Source organism: Heterocephalus glaber, unplaced genomic scaffold (assembly GCF_053883595.1).
Source record: "Heterocephalus glaber isolate CG9 unplaced genomic scaffold, H.glaber_assembly_v1.0 deba00000546, whole genome shotgun sequence".
In the NCBI taxonomy this organism is placed as follows: domain Eukaryota; kingdom Metazoa; phylum Chordata; class Mammalia; order Rodentia; family Bathyergidae; genus Heterocephalus; species Heterocephalus glaber.
In genome coordinates this window covers 29,790,308-29,808,744 of record NW_028258147.1, presented here as the reverse complement: position 1 = coordinate 29,808,744, position 18,437 = coordinate 29,790,308, and the positions used below count along the sequence as shown (strand labels likewise).

Here is an 18,437-nt window from a genome sequence, read left to right as displayed (position 1 = left end):
GTACAGCAGATCTCTGGGATGTACTCATCTTCCATACTTTTGTCTTTTAACTTTTATATAAAAGTTCAGTGATTTATCAATCACTGTTACATTATCTTTATTTGTCTGAGTATTTTCCTGTATCAATGAGTTTTAGACTCTCTCACCTATCACACTGCTGTTTAGAGTCCCTGAGGAGAATCTGAAAGTTGAGGTTTTTGTCTTGATTGTATTGTACTATGTAAGGGGTAGGGATTAAGGCAAGAGGGTATTTCAAATTTCCCTTCTGGCTTTGATGTAGTTGGTTTTGTACTTGCCTAGCATGCAGAAGTCTTTTTAACTAGTTCCTAGATTTTTCTAAAGGGAATCTCTGCATGATTTGTTGTTGGATTGTTATGTTCATGGAGACATAGGAGGGTTCAGGGCTTTCTATGCTGGCATCTTGTTCATTAGTTTGGGCATTAGCCAATTCAAGTTGAACAAGTCCCTGATGACTGATAAGGGGTGAATCTAGCAACAGTTGGCTCAGTCAGACTGGCTAAATATCAGGTGTGAGAGAGTTGTCTAACATTTCTGGATGTGAACAATGGAGAATGTATCATGTATACACCAGAAGGTATCTAGTGTGCACAGGGGAAAGCCGACCGAACATGAAGCTGATGCAGAGGATTGAAACATTGAGAGAAGAAAGAGAGGGGTCATGTGTTCTGTTCATATTGTCCTTGGGTCTGCCCCAGCTCCAGAATACCAGTCACATGCGGCCAATAGCCATGAGTGGGGATCAGATGGGTTTAATACAAAGAATACAATTACCAACACACTGAGCCAATATCCAGGCTGAAGATTAATATACATTTGTCTGGTGAAGGTGGTTGGGAGTGTGGGCACATAGCTGCTGCAGTTTCATGGGAAAACCAGTGTCTTTGAACCTGGAGACATCTGAGTTCCGACTAATTCCTATACTGACTAGTTGCTAGGTCTTGTGTAAGTTATCTAAACTCTCTTTGTCTCATTTGACTCATATTTAAGCAGGAAATTACATTATCTGTTAGATAGGATTTACATATTATAATGTTACTGAGATAACATACGTATTGCCTGGATCATTGTGGGTGGACAAAAACTGGTAGCTAGTAACAAGTATTAGTTACTAAAAGGAATATTTTTAGATCTATGTCTAATTTCTTTGATTTTCATAGTAAAAATTTACAAAAGAACTGTATAAAATTACTCTCTACATTCTTCAAGTTCAAGTCTTTCCCCAGCCCACTACATTCAGGGTTAAATCCCCTTATGAAGGTCATCCACAATTTCGACATTACTAGATCCAGTGAGCTCTTCTGGGTACTTACCTTCTTCATTTCAACTGCCTTTGAAGCATTGACACTTCGTTTTTCCTTCATGTTTCTTCTTAACATTTCTTCTCCTGGTCATCAGAATACATTTTCCTAGATTTCCTATCTTTTATTGATTGCTCCTTTGCTGACTTTTCCTTCTCTACTTTCCTCTAGATGTTAGGATATTCCAAAGCTCAGTTCTGACTTTCTTTTCTTCCTTCTATAATGTCTCTATGTGACAATTCAGCCCAAAGCCTGTACTTCCTTTGCAATTTTATCCATGCTTCTTCCTTGCACCCTATGCAGATTTCTGCTTGATCTATTTTGTTGCCTGTTCTTCTGTCTTTATGCATCCTAGTGCAGCCATCATTCTTCTCAGCTCAGCTAACTAATTCCCATTTAATTTCTGGAAATCATTTTTTTGTGAGTATCTTTAGTTGTGCAACACTATCTGCTTCAATGTCATGAATAGATTCAAAATGTTAATGTTTCATGGGCATTTTGACTTTGGGGAAGAGCCAGAAGTTACATGGTACCAGATCTAGTGAATATGGTTGATGAAAACACAATAAAATATTTTTACTTGACAGCAATTGACGTAAACATTTTGAATCAATTCAGGACATACAGGCACCAAAAAAGACTTGCAGAACTGCTTCAAAAAGTGATGAGAATAATGGGTCAGGTATATTAGAAGCGAGGGGGAGTATTTTGAGGAGGACTAATGGCAATGTGTCTTTTACTATAATAAAATTTTTTAAATGTTTAAGCATATTTTTCAAGTGCATCTCATATTACCTTTCTGAAGGGACTTCTCCAAAGGAACCCTACAGTCACTGTCAATGACCTCCCTTTGTTTCCTATTTCTAACCACTCCCTGCAACATCTGATTTATTCATCTGTCCCCTTCACAACAACAATGAAAATTGCAGTAGAGCAGAAATCACGTGTTTTATTCACCATTTCCATTGTATAGAATAGAGTGTGATAGCTAGTAGGTCCGCAAAAGGCTTTTTTTTCCCCAAAAGGTGAGTAATGGTAGTGTATTGTTTACCTAACATATCATTTGATTCATGTTGTCTTTTTAATTCATTACCTGATTTCACTCCCATGATAACCAGTGAGGTAGATATTATTGTTGCATTCATTTATAAATGAGTTAAATAATTTTGTGCCCTTTCACCTTATACCCAAAAGGGGAAAGTATTGAGTTTTCTAAGCCTCCAAAGAAGAAGAAAGTCAAGGAACTTTAGTGAAATTATTTAATAGACTGAGCTAACCATCTGTGAACTTTTGCTTTTTGTTCTTAATCAAATGTTAGAAATTGAACTACACGTGTTTCTATCCTGAACACTACAAACCATTCAGAGAAAATGCTCTCTATTATTCCTGAGTCCAGATGCAAAAGGTCCATGGTAGTCAATGGTCTGTAATTAAATGAGATTTCAGGCTGAGCTTCTAATCCCTGGAGACACAGAATGTGCAGCTGTACTAATAACTTGGGCGATTATATGGAAAGCCAAGCGAGTCCTTATTTTTTTCTATGTGCACACACATACACAAACAAATGTACATTCCCATTTAGATTTTTAAAGCCAACAACAATCTAAACACAAGGTTCTCATTCTGTCTTTAAATATGGGAAATAATATTAGATTAAGTTAATATAATCACTAACATCATGTTCTGTAAATTGAAAACTAATGCAGCTTTGTTCTCCAACTCCCAGACTGCCTGAGAAATCAAAATTCCCAGGATACCTAGACCCATACTTTTTGATGATAAAATACATGTACCCCACTTAGAATAAGATGCATAATTTAATATTTTATTGTGTTTGATTTATAGGCATCCTTATTCCTTATTATATTTAAGTTTTTACAATTGAGAAAAGGCCCTAATGAAAACATATTTTGTGGTTAAAGATGTAGCCTATATGTCCTGGGCTGCAATTTAAAAGGTAGGATAACTTCTCTCTGAGCCCTCACAGTGCTGCCGAAAGTTCTAATCTCAGGGCATGGTTGGTAGGTCTGGAGTAGCAAGTGCCAGTGTTCAGAATATAGACTGAGAGCAATTCTTCTTTCTTTCGGCCTTGCTCTTACATTAAAATTTACTCCTCAGAGAAATTTGGTATGCAAAGCTTTGAAAATGATATCAAATTCTGTCATTTTGTCTTTTCTTATGCTGACTGTTGAACTCAGATACCTGAACAAGCTAAGTATGTGTTCTAACATAGAACTATACTGCCAGCTCTTTTTTTTTAAGAAAGAAATTTATTTTTTATTTTTTATTTTTTTGGTACTGGGGTCAAACTTGGGACCTTGTGGTTGCAAGGCAGGCGGTGGAAACACTGAGCTAAATCCCCGCCCAAGAAAGAAATTTTAAAGGGACAGAGATAATGATTAGTTTCTACACTTGATCTTAGCCAAAAGGCCGAGAAGCGATGATAATGATTAGTTTCTAATAACTTGTCAATGACTAACTTTTATTGACTCCCCCACCTCAGCTTTTTTTCTTTTGTGGTGCTGAGGATTAAACCCAGGGCCTCACACATGCTAGGCAAGTGCTCTGCTATTGAGCTACAACCCCAGTTCTTTTTAAAAATTTGATTTTATTTTGAGATAAGGTCTCAGTAAGTTGCCCGAGTTGGCCTCAAACTTGAGATCCTCCTGAGTTCGCTCCCGAGTAACTAGGATTACAGGCGTACACCACTGCACCTGACTTAATATCTTTAATATCTTTCAAAATTACTCTTTATATTTCCACTGCCCTCCCTGAATCCAGGCTGCCTCCAAGTTCTGCCTTTGCCATCACAACAATCTAATTTTTTTTATCCTGACTCAAGTCTGGCTGCCTCTTCTTGTCTATTGATTCCTTATTCTGCAGCCTGAGTAATTTTTCTGTAATATCAATATACCTGATTACCTCATTCCATTGCTTAACCCATTGGTATCTTCTCATTGCCCCCAGGATAAAATCTAAATTTCGAGGGGCTGAGGAGTTTCTGTCAGCTGATTTCCTTTCCACTCCCTCCTGTGCTGTCCATTCCAGACACACTCAATTCTTACCACTTTCTTCAAGGAAGTCTGCTGAGCCTTAGCTTGTGGCTGGGCCTTTGTCTATGCTGTTCCCAGTAATCTCCCTGTTTCTTCACCTGGCTGATTCCCACTTGGGCTTTTTTTTTCCATTTCCACCTAAACACCATCCTCCTTTCTCCATATCTTGCTCTCCTGTGGTATTTTTCCTTCCCTATCACAGCAATTAGACTATATTATGATTGATCCCCTCTTAGATTAAAAGCTTCCTGAGAGCAGAAACTGTATGTACTTCTTTCTTCTATATCTTCATCCCCTAGCTTGGTACCTGGAATACATAAAAGCATGAAATAGCTATTGAGTTATATTAATCCTTGCATCTTCCTGACTCACTGCCTCGCACATCATAGACGTTCAATACCAATTTGAGTCAGACTCAATTGACACATTGTGCAAATTATCTAATAGAAAGCCTAGGTCTGTGGAGACACAAAACAACACAACTAGCTACATTAGGAGTTATTAGGTTATTTGCTGAAAAATGGGTTTGACTGGCTGATGCTGATCAACGACATTCACCCATGAAGAGGAATAATCAAGCCATATTATAGTGACTGTAATTATTTCATTGAAATTGGTGTTTAATTTTTACTTCTGTGTGGCAAATACCTCTTTTGCCTGAAAACTGCTCTAGGCTTTGTTTGGTAAGAGTTACAAATGATCATAATGCTGATCATATTAATAATAACTACTAGCCAGGAATGGTCGCACACTCTTGTAATCTCAGCTATTCAGGAGGGTGAGGCACAAGGATTCCAAGTTCAAAGCCAGCCTGGACAACTTAGTAAGACCCTGTCTCAAAATAAAATTGTAAAAGAGATGTAGCTCAGTGGCAAAGTACTTGCCCAGCATCTATGAAGCCCTGGATTAAAATCTCCAGTACTCAAAATAAAAACAACAATAACAACAACTACTACTAATCATAGGTAAATCATGTTCTTTATGTACATCACTAATTTAATTCTTACAACAGTTCTCTCAATTAGCTGCTATTATCATTCACCTTTGTAGATAGACATCTGCAACAGAGAGGGGTTAAGTAACTTGCTCAAGTTCTCTTAACTAGAGAGTAGTGGAGATAGAATTTGAATCTCTGTTGTATCTTGGATTCCATGATTTTAAACAGTGTGTTATATTGCCACTGCTCTTTGCTTTGGAGATAGATGAATTTATGATCTATGAAAGAACCTCAGGAGTCTTTTCCCCAGGCAGCATACATAACATTTAGGAAACAAGGTTGGCCTCTTGTCCTACCTGCTGGACTTGATTTTAATAAAGCTTTGCGAGCAAGTCATAAGAGAAATGGGAGCAATTTAGAAATAAATTACTTCCATTATGCTGCAGGATCTCCTATATACTGTGGTATTTAGGAATTATTCACAGATGTATGTTTACAGTTAAAAATCAACTATACTGTGCTCAATTATATGAGGGGAAAATGCTAGTAAACAGTTTTTAATTGGATTGAAATTAAGACAAATTTAGGATAATGAAGGAAACTATCTTAACAGCAAGATTTATAGACTGTGTGCAAAATTCTCATTGGAAGTGAAAGAAACCCAGTATTTTCAAATGCAAAATTTACATGCACATGAGGAAAAAAGATTATGTGTACAATCAGTTTCCATGTAATCATGAAATTCTTTTGAAATCACAAGGTATACATGGGTTGTTCAATAGACAGATATAAGCATTTGTGGTTACAAAGTCCTACATTAGGTGCTATAGGAGATTCAGAATTCTCTGAAATTCAGTTAACAGATTTCAAGTAGTTTATAATGTATTTAGTTATAGGATTTCTCTGGTAAAGAAGCTATAAAGCATAGGTATAAAATGGTTATATAACAGGAGAACTGGGTTACAAAATGTTCTTTTGGAAAAGGTGCTGTATTTGGTAGAAAAAGAAGTAAGATCCCAAAAGCCAAAAGCTTATGTAGCCTGAAAGGAGAAAAAGAGAGGGGATTTGTTGTTCTTGTCCTCTAACTCTGGTGTTTAAATGCAATAAAATACTTACGGAACATACTATATGAAGCTTTAAAAACTAGATTCTTTGAAACTATTAGTTATATAGTAGTAGATTTAGTAGAATGGTACATAAAGGACTTGAGACAAATTGATATATTCTAAACCCTTGCTACTCAAATGGTGGGCTGTGGGCCAGCAGCATCAGCATCCTTTGGGAGCTTGTTAGAAATGCAGAATCTCAGACCCACTCAAGATCTGCTAAACTAGAATATTTTTTCACAAGGTGAAACTATGCGCATGAACCTTGGAAATATTGGTCTTAATAATAAACCTGTGGCACAGGAGATTTTGCATTTTGGCAGCAATCATGTATTATAGCATCAATCTACCTTTTTTTTTCTTTTAAATGGTACTGAGGATGGAACCCAGGGCCTCATGCATGCTAAGCAAGCACTATGCCACTGAGTTACGTGTCCAGTTCTTTTTTATTCTAGACAATATCTTACTAAATTGCCCAGACTGGCTTCTAACTTGTGATATTTCTGCCTCAGCCTCTAAAGTAGCTAGGATTACAGGTGTAAGTCATTGAACATGGCATCCATTTACCTTTCTAGCATGTTTTCTCTCTTCTTCTTTCTCCAAACTATCTTTTCCAGATAACTAGTTTCTCACCATCTCCTGACTAAAACTTGAACTTTTATGTCTCTACTGCTTTCCACAAAAGTTGTTCTTTACTTGATACCTTACCCCCCCTTTTTTTCTGCCCAAGCCATACAGAATCATCTGCATTTCCAGAATACATATGCTGTGCTATTTCATGTCCTCTGTCCATGTCACTCTTTCCATACCCTTTGAGCTAGCTGGCCAGGACTCTGCAAAGCCTCTATGTCCTCTTCTCACTCACTCTAGCTCTTTGTGCATTTCACTCTATTCTCATCATACTTGATATGGTTCTAGACTGCATCTCAAATCACACTGTAAAGGAATTATTAAAACATTCTCTTTCAGTACACTATTGAGATCAGAAAGTAAAGAGATAAAGTGCAAGGGCCTGGGTTAACAGAGATAAGTCTTAGGAAAATGGAATGCAAGGGACAAAGGGCTAATTGGAACTCAAAGGACAAAAGACTGATAAAGCCTGCTGACAACAAGAAGTTGTTTACTGGCAACTTCATTCCTTCATTTTCACACATCCACCTGTCCCTTTCATGTGCTAAAGTTTGCATATGAGCCCCTAGATTTAGGCTGCTTCCTTGATGTCCTCCCTTGGAACTTGCTCTTGACTAGCAACAGCTTTCTTTTTAACAAACTCTCTCAGTTGTTCCCCACTGCTGTCCTGTTGCCTTCAGAACAAAAGCCTACTGGAAGAGAATTGGTTCCGTCTTTGGCACCCAATGTGGGGCTCAACTTCTGTACAGAGAAGTAAGTGTGGTGGAATGGCTGAACCACATAGACACTCTTTTCCTATCTTTTTTACATACTAAATCTCAGTGGGCATTCTGTCAGCCAACTAAAAGCTACTAGAGCAGCTGCCACTCTCAAAGCAGAAAGCAGGTTACCCAGCAACCTTCAGTTTAATCTTCAGCCAATCCCTAGGGACAGTGGGAATATTAGCCAAACAGGAGGATGGGTTTCTTTCTGGAGACAGATCCCTGGATGCTTAGAACTGGTGACAACCAGGGTGACAATTACAAAACCTGGCTGGGGCTACTCCTTGGTGGGTGATGAAAGGGCATCTGGTAGAAGCTGGGTCCTGACAGCCCAGCTAGGTGTCCAGCAGGTAACCTCCACTTGTTTATCATGTCCAGCCTGCATTCCTCTATGAAGTTAGAGGTAAAATTCAGTTCTCTCCAGTGTCCCCTTTCTAGAGACCTCACCTTCACAACCCTCTCATAAGCCTCCATTAAGAGTTGAGCCACAGGTTTGGGTTTTTCTCTCTCCACTAGTAGGACAGAGCCCTTCTTCTTCAGATATGTCTTCATAGATTCACTGGCCCAGGAACAGGTTAGGGTTGTAGCCCACATTCTGGGAGTCCCCAGTTCCTTATGTCCCAGTTGTCCAGCCCCCAACCCTAACTTTCAGAGAGCCAATACCCTGGATTCCCTGATGAAGGTTTGTTAGGACAAAGGTCAAAGTTAAGGGAGAGTCTCTCAGGCTGTTTTAGCATTCCAACAGGTTAGAAGCTGGCTTTGCCCTACTCTAGCATCTCCTCCAGTGCTCAGCGGGCAGGTGTGTTAATGTTGGAACTCACACAACCACTTTCTTCAGACTCCAGGAGAGATTGCTACTTCTTTAGACAAAAGCCTCTTGGTACACCACACCTCTCTTCTGGAGGTGGGGCTAAGGGATAGCTTTCTGTTACTCCTGAGGGCACTTAAGATTTACTTAATCCAAACCCATCTATCCACCATGAGGATCAGGCCCTGAGCACACCTTCCCAGGACAATGCATCAACACATGGTGGGACCAATGTCCTACTGCAGAGCAGGGATCCCTCCCTTGCTGTCATGTGCAGAGAGAGGTGAGAAAGAGACAGCAACAGGGAGTCTGAAGGGGGTGCCCTTTCCTCCCAATCCCTCTTATAAAGGGAAAATACTAAGACTAGGAAGGAGCTTTCCTGTTATTTCCCTGAGAGCTGTGTCCTCTATCAAAAACCATTTACTATAGTAGCTCTAATACAGCTTACCACAGTAACTTTAATACAGGTGAACCACAGACAGAGTAGTGGTTTGTTGTAGTAACTCTAATACAGAGGGCCCTGAGGTATCTGCACTGTGGTGATGTCTATTCCAAACTTAAGATAAACCACCAGCCTAACCTCTTTAAACAGTCCTTGCTTTCACAGAATAAAAGGTTCCCCCCCTTTCCTTTTCTGACTCTTACTGGTGTTAACTTATTGAAAGAGATCACTGTTATGACTCATGAAAAATAAAAACAAAACAAAACAATGCTAATTGGTCACTGCTAGGAAAAGTTTTGATTAGTCTATTTATAGTTAAAAACCTAAAATTGTAACAGGTTATTATAGTTCAACTTGGCCAGTACACCTAAGAATATACTCTGATTTAAAAATAATTGTTTTGTGTGTTCTTTGTTTCTTGTTTGTCTTTTTGAACTGATTAAGGTAACTAAAATTGCTTCCTTAAAGTTTTTTTTTTTTGGTACCAGGGATTGAACTTGGGACCTTGTGCTTACAAGGCAGATGGCAGAACCACTGACCTAAATCCTCAGCCCTGCTTCCTTTAAGTTTTTTGAGCCCATATCAATATTATTTTTCTTTTCTTTTTGCCCTTGTAAACTTCTGGCTCTTTGGGGCCTTCCATAAAGAACCAGTTATATAGGTTTTAGAGGATGGTCAAACTCACTTAAGACATTACAGAATGAGGGCTAATGAGCTTGAGGCTTACAGAGGACTTGATCTACTTCTATTGGCTTTAACTAAATAAACATTTTATTATTGTATAAGTGAGATACACTTGTATATTGGATAATGAGTCTATTTGTGGTGAGCAGCACTGTTTCCTATACTTATAAGACCTCTAAAGATGTTCCTGAATTCTTGTCAGTACATTTATTGCAGATAGCTAAGTTAGTTAGAAATTTTAAGGTAGTTAGACAAAGCTGGGCCTTCAGCATAGAAAAACAATTGGAGCACATTCACTGGTTCACATTATAAAAAGAAAAGAGGTACTACTTCCCCTAGAAATGAATAGTGATTAATAGAAATTAATAGTGATTAATATTCTAAACAGACATCAATCTCCCTGGTTCATTTCTTTTTCATAAATTCCTTATATGTGACTTTTTCCCCCATTTGATCCCCATTTCATCAATATTATCTGGGTGACTGTACTTGTATTCTTATTGGTTGATGATAGTTTTATTGCACCTCATGCCCACCTTGTAATTTTCCACTACAGTTTTATCCCACTGTGTGCCCACCTCACTTCATGGCTTTGCCATATAAAGCACCTTTGAAAAGCAGGGTGGGTGGGCAACCCATTTTCCAGTCCCTTTCCATCTCTCTTAGACAGAAGCTTTCTCTCAATAAATTTTTCCTACTTTTAACCTCTGCTGTTCCTAGAACTCATTCTTTGATTTTAGAGAACATGAACTCACTTTTTGGATATCTGGCAGGTTTGGGAGTTGCATCTATTCCCACATATCACATTTATACCCTGTAAACCGGTTAAATCTAAATTCTGCCTTAAGTGTAAAATGAAGTAAATATATACAAAGATTTCCATATAACTATGATGCTAATTATTACTAACCTCACAGTATATTAAATGTATTTGCATTTCCCAAGTTTATAGGCCTTTAAAAGTACAAAACTGAAAAACATCTTATTACACTGGTGATTTCTGGGCTAACATTGTGGCAATAAAACTTTATTGTTATTTTTTTTGTACCAGGGATCAAACTTGGGTCCTTGCGCTTGCAGAGCAGGTGGCAGAACCACTGAGCTAAATCTCTGACCCGGATAAAACTTTTTATAAATGTTTTGTAATTGTGTTACAACAATACATAATTTATAGTTGCTAAGAGATTTAAAGTTGCTTCAGACTTTTTAAGCCCTCTGTGCATTCCTTTCATATGTCACAGGTCCCTAGATATAAAGTCAGGGTAAATTTTTGAGTAAAACTCTAGCTATTGTGTACTACTCCTTTTTTCTGACTTCCTGATTGTTTGATGAAAATTAGAAAAGCTATGTGTCAGAAACAAGGACACTTTTACTGGATATGAACAACAGATTTCTGTATGAATGGCAAAGATGCCTAGACTAGTCATTAAAAACAGTGAGACAGGCTGCAACCCCTTGGATTGGGGTGGGTTGTACATGCAGTGTGACCCCAAAATATGGCAGGCAGCTTATAGAGCCTGATTTCAGGGACCTCCACAGGATTCCTCTTTTCTATATTTTTTTCTTTTATTTCTCTTTTCAAAAGTACACAAAGGAGATCTTAAAGATATACAGTGCATTTCAATGATCATGGATCATGGATAACTCAAAGTCTGTCCCCAAAATATCATCTTTAGGTTTTATTTTATAAAATTGGGGCTAATTTAAAATAAAAGATTTTCAAAGGTTGATTTTTCTCCAAATATAAGTTAAAAGAGTAAAACTACAAGGATTCAGAGGCACACAGGCAGCATCAAGAAGCCTGCCCAGATTCCATTGGTAAGTGCGTGCAGATCCCAGTGAGAAGCCTGTGTGGACCAGAGTGGTGTGGGTGCATGCAGGTCCCAGCCAAGGTCCCACCCAGACCCCAGGAGCTTGGGCCCATAGGCCCCAAGCAAAGGCCAACCTGGAAAAGAGCTGCAAAAGCAGGTGCACAAGCCATAGCCAGAGACCTGAACAGATATCATTGGTAAGTGCTTGCAGATCCGAGTGGGAAGCTTGCATGGACCAGAGCTTCATGAATGCCTTCAGGTCCCAGCCAGGGCCCTGGCCAGACACCAGCATTTTGGGACCACAGGCCTCAGCCAAAGGTCTACCTGGAAAAGACCTACACAGGTAGTCAGGCAAGTAAAAGCCAGAGGGCTGCCCAGATACCATTGGTAAGTGCGAGCAGAACCCAGTCAGAAGCCTGTTCAGACACCAGTGACATGGGTATACAGCCCTCAGCCAAAGGCCCTCCCAGATAACAGCTACACGGGGGGCAAGTCCAGCCAGAGGCATGCCCAGATAGCATTCTATATGTGCACAGGCCACAGCCAGAACCCCACCTGGACAACAGGACATCACAGGGATCCAGAAGGCCACCACTCTGAACCCAGGATTTGGTGCAGTGGTGAGGAGCAGAGAAAAGGCCTCTCAGTGGCTTGCTGAGAGTTGAAGACTACTGGATGAGCAAAATGTCACCTCAACAAAGGCACAGCAGACAGAGGAGGTGAGTCACTCCCAGCACACAAGAGGAGGCTTCCGGGGCACCATACCCGCCCCCCCCAGCACAGAGGAGGTAAGACATGCAGGTACCAGCAGAAATCCTCCCCACCCCCTATGAAATAAGAAGACACATAAACAAGTTTCAAAACCAGACTTCCAGATCCCTGAAAAAAATCCCAAAGGGAAATGAGATGAAACACAGTGATACTCAACCACCTGGACTCCCTGAACTGGCAACAAAAGAGGATCTGGAAAAAATGCAATCAGAAATAATTTCTCAGATAATGACAGAGATTGTGCCCATAGTGCAAGACATGATTAATAAATCTAGGAGGACACAGATGAAAAAATAGAAAAACTGAGGAACATGATGGAATCCCAACATAGGAAACAAATGGAATCCTTAAAATGGATATAGAGTTCCAGGAGATTAAAAACTCCATTGAAAGTCTGAGCAGCAGTATGAACCAATGTGAGGACAGAATTTCAGATATCGAAGATAAGACCGCAATTAGTGACCAGGAAAAGAAAAATTGCTTTAAAATTGTAAGGGACCACGAGAAATCAATCCAGCAGCTATTAGATGATGCAAAGAAGAATAACATAAGACTGATTGGAGTCAATAAAGAAACAGGAGAGAGTGCAGATGACAAAAATACTGTTCACAGAAGTGATGGCAGAAAACTTCTCAAGCAGGGGAAAAGAACTTGACATACAGATAAGTGAGGCATATAGGACTCCAGATAGCCTTTTGAGTTATTTTTATGTATGGAAATAAAGGGTTGAGGTTATTTTTTTATATACATATACCAGGGGTTCTAGTGCCAATTGCTGAAAACACTATTTTTTCCTCTGCTCTTGAATTCAGTTTATATTCTACAAAATGTTAATGTTAAATAATCTTTCAAAACTCAGTAAACTCAGTGGACCATACATGTATGGTTTTATTTCTAGATGCTCTGTTTTATTCCAATGATCTATATGTCTTTCCTTACACCAACACTGCCTTGATTACTGTAGCTTTAGAGGAAGTCTTAAAATTATGTAATAAATGTCTTCCAAAACTGTTTTTTTTTCTTTTTACTTTTCTAGGTCCTTTGTACTCCTAAGTAACTTTTAAATTTCAATATCCAATTCCTCATTTATAGCAAGTATACATAGACCTGAATTTTTATATATATCTTGTGTTTGCTAATCCTGCTAAATTCAAATACAAGTTCTAGGGGCTCCTAGAGATTTCTTAGTATTTTCTCTGTAGATGATCATTTCATCTACATATAATGATTTTGCTTCTACCTTGCCAATCCTATCCTAATTGTGTCATTCTATTGCCAGACTATTTTGGTTTGGGCCTATGTTTCAAAGTTTAATGAACAGATGAAGAGTAGGTATATCTGCCCTTGTTCCCCACCTTAGGGAGAAAGCATTGTATCTTCTCCATTCATATAAGGCATTTTTGCTGGAAGTATGGAGTACATGTCTTTGATCTGTTCAGAAGTTTCTGTTCTACTTCTAGTCTCCTGATAGCTTTTACCATGAACAGCAGTAGAATTTAGTCCAATACTTTTTCTCTAACTTGTGACAGGATCCTATGGCTTTTTCCTTTTCTCTGTTAAAATCATGACTTATGGGGTTGGATCTTCCAATGCTGAACCAACACTGCCATCCCTATAATAAAACCACTTCCTACATACTGCCAGATCTGACTTCTAATAGTTTGTTTTGTTAAACAAATTTCTATCTATGTTCATACTTTTTTCTTTTATCATCTTTATCCAGTTTTAGTATTAGCACAATGCTGATTTCCTAAAACGAGGGGAGAAGTGTTCCTTCTTTTTTCTGCTTTAAATGTTTGATATAATTTATCAGTTAAAATGTATATGAGCCTGTTGTTGTCATATAGGTAGGTTTTCAAGCTAGAAATATACTTTCTTTAATAGGTGCTATTCAAATTTTATATTTCCTCCAGAGTCAGTTTCATTAAATTATCTTCCAAAGTACTTCTTAGAACTTGTCAAATTTATTTCAAAAAAGATTTTTGTAATATGCTTTCTATATCCTTTTAAATTCTGTAAAGTTTGTGGTAGTGTCTTCTACATCATGATATTGTAATTTTAAAATTGTATAATTGATAATGTGTAATAGGAAGTAAAGGTCTAAAGGAGTAGGGGAAGTGGGAGGGGTAGGTTAAAGGAAAGAAAGGAAAAGAAAAAATGTGAGAAAAGGAAAAAATGGAAACAAAATCTTTGCAAATAGGGAAGGGTGGAGGAGGTGAAGGGAGGGCAAGGGAAGGGGAAAAAAATAAGAACCAAGATACTCATGTAAAGGTACAAGATCCCAATGATGAATGTAACTGTATTTTATACCTAAAATGTACCAATAAATTTAATGGGAAAAAAATCCAAAGGCACAGCAAAGTGCATATGTAGAAATGAGCAGACAGGTAAACAAGTCTCAAAACCAGACTCCCAGATCACCTAAGGCAACCCTAAAAGGCAATGAGATGGAACAATCTGATACTCAACCTCAAGGACTCCCTGAACTGGCAACAAAAGAGGATTTAAAAAAATGAAATGAGAAATAATTTCTCAGATAACAACAGAGATTATGTCCATAAAACAAGGTATGCTTAATAAATCTAGAGCAGACACAGATAAAAAAATAGAGGACTGAGGAACATGATGGACTCCCAACATAGGAAACAAATGGAATCCATAAAACAGATGCAAACAGATATTCAGGAGATTAAAAAGTCCATTGAAAGTTTACACAGCAGAATGAGCCAATGTGAGGACAGAATATCAGATATAGAAGAGAGGATTTTAATTAAGTGACCAAGAAAAGAAAAATTTCTTAAAAATAGTAAGGGTCCATGAGAAATCAGCAGCTGCTAGATGATGCAGAGAAGAATAACATCACACTGATTGGCGCCAATGAAGAAATGGGAGAGAGTGCAAATGACATAGAAAAACTGTTCACTGAAGTAATGGCAGAAAACTTCCCAAGCAGGGGAAAAGAACTTGACATACAGATAAGTGAGGCATATAGGGCTCTAACTAGCCATGTTCAAAAATTCTACACCTACAGATATAATAGTTAAGATTACAGACACCCAACAGAAGAACAAAATTCTACAAGCAGTTAGAGAAAAGGAACAAATTATATACAAAGGAAAGCCCATCAGAAGCACAGCAGACTTCTCAACACAAACACTCAAAGCAAAAAGAGTCTAGAATGAAATATTTCAAGCCTTAAAGGAAGACAACCTCCAACCCAGATTGAGGTACCCTGCAAAAGATACGTCCATAACAAAGAGCACCAGAGTAACTCATGGATACCAAACCGGCACTCCAAAAAATTTTAAACAATATCCTAGGAAAAGATAATGAGGGTCACAACCCCAGGAAGCCCAGCAGAATGAATCCATCAGCCATAAGAAGAAATTAAATGCAAAGGAGGAAAATCCAACAAAAAGAAAAAGTTATGATAAAGATAAGTCAATACATATCAATTATAACCATTAATGTTAATGGTCTCAATTCATGAATCAAAAGAAACAGACTGGCAGAATGGCTCAAGAAGCAAAACCCAACAGTATGCTGCATACAAGAAACACACTTAATTTGAAAAGAAACTCATAGATTGAAAGTTAAAGGGTGGAAAACCATACTCCATGCAACAGGAACCTGAAAAAAGGCAGGAGGAGCTATCCTCTTTTCAGATCAAATGAATTTCAAAACAACGTTGATTAAGAGAGACAAACGAGGACAATACATCCTTGTAAAGGGGAAAATCCAAGAGGAAGAGATGACAATCATAAATACATATGCACCAAATACTAGTGCACCCAAATATATAAAACAAATACTAATGGACATGAAAAATCAAAGAAGCAATAATACAATAGCAGTGGGGGACCTCAATACTGAACTGTCACAAATAGATAGATCAACCAGACAAAAAATAAACAATGAAATATTGGAATTCAATTAAACTCTTGAACAAATGGACCTAACAGATGCTTACAGAATGTTCCTCCCCACAAAATCAGAATATACATTCTTTTCAGCTGCACATGGGTCACTCTCCAAAATAGACAACATACTTGCTCATAGAACATTTTTAAGATAAATAAAATGTGTTTTTTAAACAAAAAATTAGAGGTATTTATAGCTAAATGGATCACATTGAGTTAACACTCAAGTGAAATAAATAGGACATATTCAATATTTATATATGTGTAAATACTGAAGTTTCTCTGGTGTGAGAAACTGAAAGTGTAAATAAGGATAAAAATGTATAATAAAGACGAAGAAGATGTCTAAAGGGGAAGGGGAAGTGGGTGGGGTAGGGAAAAGCAAAGAAGGGAATGGAATTAATATGAGATAATGAAAAAATGGAAATAAACTCTTTGTAAATAGGGAGGGGTGGTAGGGTTGAATGGAGGGCTGGGAAATGGGGAAAAATAAGAATCAAGATATATTATGTAAAGGTATAAATCTCCAATGATGAATGTCATTATATTGTATACCTAAAATGTACCAGTAAAATTAATTAAAAAATAAAATCATGCTTACCTGTTCAGTCAACTACTGGACAGTGAAGTAAGTATTAAGGAGTGAAAGCCAAATCTCATATCTCTAAAATGTTGCCAGCAAGTTGTACATTCTCTCTCTCTCTCTCTCTCTCTCTCTCTCTCTCTCTCTCTCTCTCACACACACACACACACACACACACACACATTGGAATTGGTATTTAATTTGTACCTAGAACTCAGATTTCCAAAAGCTTCAAAGAGGGATGAATAACAAAGTCAAGGGAATGCCTAAGGGAGGAGGCACAATCAGATACCAATTGTAATGAGGTTTGGTCCCCCTGGTAAAATAGAGTGAATGGTGGCCATGAGAGACTTAAATAAGCTTGGTTTTCTTTTTCTCTGTTCTATGTTGAAGGTATAAAAGGGTGTCCTCTAAAACATGATTTATTTTTGTTCAAGCTTAGAACTCACATTATTTATTTTTTTATTAAATTCTTTTATTGGTACATTGTAGGTATACAACACAATTACATTTCTCATTGGGAATTGTACCTTTACATAATGCATCTTGGTTCTTAATTTTTCCCCATTCCTAGCCCTCGCTTCACACCCTCCACCCTTCCCTATTTACAAAGACTTTATTTCCATTTTTTCCATTTCTCATCATTTGTCCTTTCCCTTCTTTCCTTTCCCCTGCCCCTCCCACTACCCCTACCCTTTTGGACCTTTTCTTCCTATTTTACATTATTGATTACTCATTCTAATCATTGGTACATTTTAGGTATACAATATAATGACATTCATCATTGGAAATTTGCACCTTAACATAGTCTCTCTTGGTTCTTATTTTTCACCCTTGCCCAGCCCTCCCTTCAACCCCTCCAGTCCTCCCTGTTTACAAAGATTTTGTTCCTATTTTTCCATTTTCTCATATTAATCCCATTCCCTTCTATCCTTTCCCCTAGCCCTCCCACTTCCTTCCACTTTGCCCCTTTTCTTCCTATTTCACATTACCTATTATACATTTTAGTCCTTATTTACACTTTCAGTTTCTCACACCAGAGAAGCTATTTGGTATTTATACATGTGTGTCCTATTTATTTCACTTAAGAGTATCGGCTCAATGTGCATCCACTTAGCTATAAATGTCTCTAATTTCTCAATTTTTATGGCTGAGTAGTACTCCATTTTATAAAAAGAAAACCCCATGCAGTCTCCAGTTGATGGGCATTTGGGCTGTTTCCAAGTTTTAGCTATTACAAACTGTGCTGCTATGAACATGGGTGCACATATATTGCTGTGGTATGATTCTTTTAATTCTTTGGGGAAGATCCCCAGCAGTGGAATAGCAGGGTCAAATGGGACTTCCAGTCCCAGTTTTTTGAGGTATCTCCATACTGACTTCCACAATGGTTGCAACAGTCTGCACTCCCACCAGCAATGGAGAAGGGTTCCTTTCTCTCCACACTCCTGCCAGCATTTCTTATTGGTTGATTTCATGATAGCAGCCATTCTTTCTGGAGTGAGGTGGAATCTCAGTGTTGTTTTCATTTGCATCTCTCGAATGACCAGTGATATTGAACATTTTTTCATGTATTTCTTTGCTATTTCTACTTCTTTGTCTGAGAAATGTC

The 18,437-nt window shown here is 38.0% G+C and overlaps 1 protein-coding gene and 1 pseudogene across 2 annotated transcripts in view; both read right to left on the bottom strand.

Moving 5' to 3' along the window:
- The window catches only part of Slc25a13 (solute carrier family 25 member 13), a 423,604-nt gene that overhangs the window by 287,634 nt on the left and 117,533 nt on the right, over nt 1-18,437 (bottom strand). The gene's annotated exons all lie outside the window — the stretch shown is intronic.
- On the bottom strand, nt 3,639-3,761 carry LOC147829658 (U2 spliceosomal RNA; annotated as a pseudogene).